The following is a 6,567-nucleotide window of genomic DNA, read 5'->3' on the forward strand; positions in this document are numbered from 1 at the left end:
ACAATGAACATCATAGCTTTCATTAGAAAAGTATGAAACTCAAGCCAAAAATAAATTTTAACGCAAATTAGAGAACTCTTGCATTACAGAAATATGATAACGACGACTGGTACTTGCAATTTTACATTAATAAGGACTAATGTACCATCGCCGGTTTTACAAATGTCGGCATAGATTCATTTGTCAAAAATGAAATATAGCCCTAGAATTAGGGTTTGTCACGTAAATATAAAATAGTACACGGATCTTGCAGAGCTCACAACCGACTGAGTGTAATCGGCGAGCGTAGTTACTCTGAAACCAGGGCAGGTGGCGCTCATGGCGAGAACCAATTGCCAATTGCCGTACAAAGGTAACGTGTAAATTATCAGTATTAATAACGTCCTTAGGTAAAGTAACAATTAAAAAAGGAAGGAAACTAACACTCCCGTTATAACAGTGTGGGAGCATTGGTACAAATAATGTAGTTATAAATCAAAAAAGCAGGTGGTGTTTACGCCGAGAAAGTTACGCCCAGTGGCATATACAGCCAAAATATAAAAAAATATAGCAATGCAATTTTTTATATTTTGGCTGTATATGCCACTGGGCGTAACTTTCTCGGCGTAAACACCACCTGCTTTTTTGATTTATAACTACATTATTTGTACCAATGCTCCCACACTGTTATAACGGGAGTGTTAGTTTCCTTCCTTTTTTAATTGTTACTTTACCTAAGGACGTTATTAATACTGGTAATTTACACGTTATCTTTGTACGCCAATTGGCACATGTTTCTCGCCACGAGCGCCACCTGCCCTGGTATCAGAGTAACTACGCTCGCCGATTACACTCAGTCGGTTGTGAGCTCTGCAAGATCCATGTACTATTTTATATTTACGTGACAAACCCTAATTCTAGGGCTATATTTCATTTTTGACAAATGGATCTATGCCGACATTTGTAAAACCGGCGATGGTACATTAGTCCTTACTATTGTAAGATTGTAAGTACCAGTCGTCGTTTTCATATTTCTGTAATGCAAGAGTTCTGTAATTTGTGTTAAAATTTATTCTTGGCTTAAGTTTCATATTTTCTAATGTAGTTCATTGTCCTTAGGCTACCTTCTGAAGGAGACAAATTTATATTTGTCGAAACCTAGGTAAAGAATTCTTTATCCATTGCAACTGGTCGGCTGTGTATAATTTTATTACGTGGAACCGTTGCTGTTGTGCAGCTATGTTTCAAATATTGACGATTGTATGACTTTTTTTTTTAATTTGTGTTTCGAATTGTGCCATTTTCTGTGCCTCTGCTACTATTTTTCCAGGGGAGGGGATGGGGGAAACGGGCATAGAAAGTGCGGTTAGACCGACGCGTGCAGCTCCCGACGAGTCGCGAATGTGGCGCGCAGCTGCGGGTAGGGACGGGCGCCGGCAGTGAAAGGCTTTCTCGCGGCGCGCAGCCAGCAGCCACCTGCCGCGTCCCCCCCCCCCCCCCCCCCGCGCTCGTCTTCTTCGCTTCTCTCCTCTCCTCTCCTCTCTTCTCCTCTCCTCTTTCGCCTCGCCTTTGTCATTAAAATCAATATCGCGCCGGCCGCCTTCCGTCTCTGTCTGGCGCCGCTTTCTCCGCTCCCTGTCTCGCTCGCCGGCCTCTCATAACGGCCCGCCAATAAGAGCATTTTAAAGGGCGGCGCCCGGGGTGGGGAAAGGATTACGAATGGCATTGGTGCAAAATGTAAAAAGGGGGAGAGGGCGCCGGTGAGGCGGGGGGTGGTGAGGGGAGGCGGGGAGGGGGGAGCGGCGTCGGACGGCGCATGGGCGGAGAGGCGCCGGGACGGCGGCGGCGGCGGCGCGGGGCGGCGGAGGCGTTCACGCCCCCGCGCCGCTGCTTTGCATAGCGCGCATGTGCGACCCCGCCGCCATGGAGCGCCGCGGGCGGGGCGCGGGGGCGGCCGCGGCGACGTCCGCGTCACTAGTGCCTGCCCGCCGCACGGCCTCGTCGCTCTGACTCTCCTTTCATTACACAGGGCGCAGGCTTCACGCCTTTTACGGCTTCTTTAAAACTCTTCCGTGTTTATTCGTTATAGTGTGCAACCTTCCAACGCTTCGGTTTTCATCTGGTCGTCGACATACACTAGTCACCTAAAAAGAACGAAAAAAAGTAAATAATTATAAATTCGTGATGAAAAACTGTGGTCATAGCAAAGCAAACGAAGCTCTGCGTTTTGGCACAGAAGGAGCTAATAGGGAGCGATCGACCGTCGTGTCATCCTCAACCAACTGGATCATTCGGGGCGGTATGGAGGCGCATGGGGCGGCATATCGCTCTACCAGCCGTGAAACATCCCCTTAGAAAAATTTATGAATGACAGTGCTAGTAAACCTCTTACGTTATTTGATTTTCAAATAGCTGAGCAAAACTGAACATACTCAGACGTTTCTCTCTTTACTTAGTCTGATCATCACTAAACTGACACACAATATTTTTAGCGCAACGCAATCTGACTTTCAATAATCCCTACAAAAGAATGGCCGTGACTAACAATAATCTATGACTTTCATGAATCACTTACCTCACAAAAATCTTTGTTACTCTAACTACTGCAATACAGCGAGCGCCAATACTGCCAGCCGGCCGGGGTGGCCGAGCGGTTCTAGGCGTGTCAGTCTGGAATCGCGTGACCGCTACGGTCGCAGGTTCAAATCCTGCGTCGGGCATGGATGTGTGTGATGTCCTTAGGTTAGTTAGGTTTAAGTAGTTCTAAGTTCTAGGCGACTGATGACCTCAGTAGTTAAGTCGCATAGTGTTCAGAGCCAATACTGCCAGCTAAGTAAAAGATTCTAACTACTGATAGGCATACTTAACAAATGAAAGATTTTAATAGAGAACAAACAATGTATTTACCTTAATAGTATTCTAATGTCATTATATATATATCTCAGTTCATGACATCCAGTATTACCAATTCCGTTTATCTGACGGACACACGTCCAGATCGTCCGCTCTCAAAACTCTGGCATCTCTCTTCCCACATCCACCACTGCTGGCGGCTCACCACCAAATGCCCAACGCTACGCACTGTTCACATCCAACTGTCCAAAGCTACAATATCGAAAATTCCAACAATGCAAGTCAGGCACAGACTGCACACAGCAGAGTCTGTGATTTTCATACAGAGCGTTACGTGGCGTTACCAACATAAAAGTCCGCCCCCGGTAGCTGAGTGGTCAGTGTGACAGAATGTCAATCCTGAGGGCCCGGGTTCGATTCCCGGCTGGGTCGGAGATTTTCTCCTCTCAGAGACTGAGTGTTGTGTAGTCCTAATCATCATCATTTCATCTCCATCGACGGACAAGTCGCCGAAGTGGCGTTAAATTGAAAGATTTGCACCCGGCGAACGGTCTACCCGACGGGAGGCCCTAGTCACACGACCAACATAAAAACCTAAACATACAGCCGTTGTCGGCGTTTCTCACGTTGGAGCCGCTGCTTCTCACTCAAGGTGATCCTCAATGGCCTCACGAGACCGTTCCAGTCCTCCGACCAAGGAAACATCCCTGGTAGCACTGGGGGTCGAACTCCATTCCTAAGTAGCTAAACACCAGTCTGCCACCGTAAGTCAATTTTCAAACAGACGTGTAGGTCAAAGAAAAGTTTCACAAAGCCTAAACTCATTGTTGAGGCACAATACACGTTACCCCCACGGTCCCGAAGTATAAATTGCTATTACTTCCTGCTGTGACCAACCACTCCAGCACCTACTGTATGTCGCCTCGTCCGCCTACCACAGGGATGCGATCGCTAGTCTAAGACAATATGAAAAAAAAGAACTATCGGTAAGTAAGTAGCATATGAATGCCCAGAATGAAAATTTCTCTCCGCAACGGAGTGTGCATAGTTTTGAAGCTCCGTGGCAGATAAGAACTGTCTGAGGGACCAGGACTCGAACCTGGAACCTTGCCTTCCGCGATAAATGCTGTTTCCGACTTTCTTAAAAATAATACTTTATTGATTCCTGAAGTGTTACAATGATGAATGACAAAAGAGTCATTTCTACTGCTATTGTACACAGTTTCTGTGTGAACATATTCAGGTTCTTCGTCAACTGTTAGCTTCTTACCCATATTATACAGAAATCGATGCCATCAACACATAAAGCCACATGAAACAAAATAAACTACCGTAAGTTTCAAATCTATACCACATTAAGAGTGCTGAAAAGATGTTACAGTCCACGACAATGTTTTACTGACTAAAACAGACAGGGTTATTGGTTTCACAAGGGGATGCCACGACGTTGGGACCACAGATTTACGTCACTTCGCACACCTTTAGTAGGTCATTAAAGCAGCATTATGTGCAAGTAGAAAAGTGCACTACTACGGCAATTCCGAGAAAATCGACCACAATGACTTCTTACGGTCGGCACTTTTGCACGGATTCATCAGTTACATAATAGACGTATAAAACCTCTCTTGCCACTTTCTCTGGATTGCCAGAGTACTGCACCTTGCTACTTGCACGTTATGTTGTTTTAACAGCCTACTAGTGGTGCACAAAATTTGAAGTACATCCGTGATCCCAAGGTCGTGGCCTTCTCTTGTCAGACAAAATCAGTATTATGTGTTCTGACAAAACTTCAGTAATATTTTAAAACTAAAAACTTACACACCAAGTGAGTCAGAGTATTGAAAATACAAACTTAAATAATATTATTTCTTTAAATACTTTATTCCACAGTTGCTACTGTGACATTCTTGTCGTCACATAATTAAACGAATCTCAGGTTGCTTAAGAGCAGTGACGTATAAATACACTGCTAAATTATGTCCCTACTGTAATTTGATTCTTTACTTACACTACAGCTCACTTATAAAAACTATCTATAAAAAATAAAAATATACAACAAGATGCAGACATTGTATACTACACTACATAATTCCACAGTGAAATCTCTTGACTTTACTGAATATCACTTGGTTCATGTTCCATAACATGGAATTACTGCAAACGTATTGAGTTGTTGCTTTTCCCCGGTCGGCTGGTGTGGTCGAGCGGTTCTAGGTCTGGAGTTAGGCAACCGCTACGGTTGCAAGTTTGAATCCTTACTCGGGCATGGGTGTGTGTGGTGTCCTTAGGTTAGTTAGGTTTAAGGAGTTCTAAGTTCTAGGGGACTGAGGACCTCAGATGTTCAGTCCCATAGTGCTCAGAGTCAAAAATGGTTGAAATGGCTCTGAGCACTATGGGACTTAACATCTATGGTCATCAGTCCCCTAGAACTTAGAACTACTTAAACCTAACTAACCTAAGGACATCACACAACACTCAGTCATCACGAGGCAGAGAAAATCCCTGACCCCGCCGGGAATCGAACCCGGGAACCCGGGCGTGGGAAGCGAGAACGCTACCGCACGACCACGAGCTGCGGACTTGCTCAGAGTCATTTGTACTATTTGGTTTTAGCTTTTCCCCGTAAAGGACACTTAATTTTGTTCTTAAGCGAACAGGACACGCTCTTGTAATGAAATATGTCGCCACATTGTCTTTTTCTACAGTTTTAGTACATTGCTTGCAAATTCAAATGTGAGTGAAATCTTATGGGACTTAACTGCTAAGGTCATCAGTCCCCAAGCTTACACACTACTTAACCTAATTTATCCTAAGGAGAAACACACACACCCATGCCCGAGGGAGGACTCAAACCTACGACGGGACCAGCAGCACAGTACATTGCTTGCAGTCAGATTGCACATTCATTAAGGTTCTTCCTTCTTGCTCTCTGTTGTTCTGCTTGTGGGTGTGTCTACCAGTTCCAGACTCTTTGCTGCAATTTTTTTGGGTCGTCTGCCAGTGCGTTGAATAATACGCACAACCAAAAAGAATTTCCGTACCACGCATTTTGTCTTCTAACAGTTTTGCATCTCCGTACGATCTGTCTATTTGTCCTGTGAAACCTTGCTTCTTGCCAGGATTCATGATTCTAGCCCAACGCGAAGTACACTACAGATTTTAATCAGTGAGTTTGAGAGTATCAAAATATGTGGCATAAATGGTCGAATCTTTTGACTACATTGATTTAGAATCTTACAATTTTTACGCCGCCAAGAGACCGTAGACCTTACTATGTTACGTACATTTGTACTTCATACGCCAAACTCTTCCAGAGCAACAGACAGACAGATGGATTTAAAAATATTTTTGTGTTACGTAATAAAAAATTAGTAATTTTAGGACTTTCTCGTTTCTTTCACTATGAAATCTTACTCCTTACCAAATTTCCTGAATCTGAGCCAACGGCAAGCACCCTGTATGTTTTGATGAGTCAGTTTTCGGGTATGAAATTATGTGAATACTACATGGCCGTATCTTTTGATTTTGTAGACTTAGAAGCCTACAGTTTTTACATCGCCAAGACTTCAATATGTGACTGAAATTTTCGCGTTATACGTTCACCCATACCTGACAAAAAGAGCCTAAATCGTCAGGCATGCATGTAGACAAAAAGACAGAAGGACAACAAAGCGATTCTAGAAGAATTCCGTTTATGCAAACTGAGGCATAGAAACCTAAAAAGGGTGAGAAACG

This window comes from Schistocerca americana, chromosome 6 (genome assembly GCF_021461395.2).
Source record: "Schistocerca americana isolate TAMUIC-IGC-003095 chromosome 6, iqSchAmer2.1, whole genome shotgun sequence".
Taxonomy (NCBI): domain Eukaryota; kingdom Metazoa; phylum Arthropoda; class Insecta; order Orthoptera; family Acrididae; genus Schistocerca; species Schistocerca americana.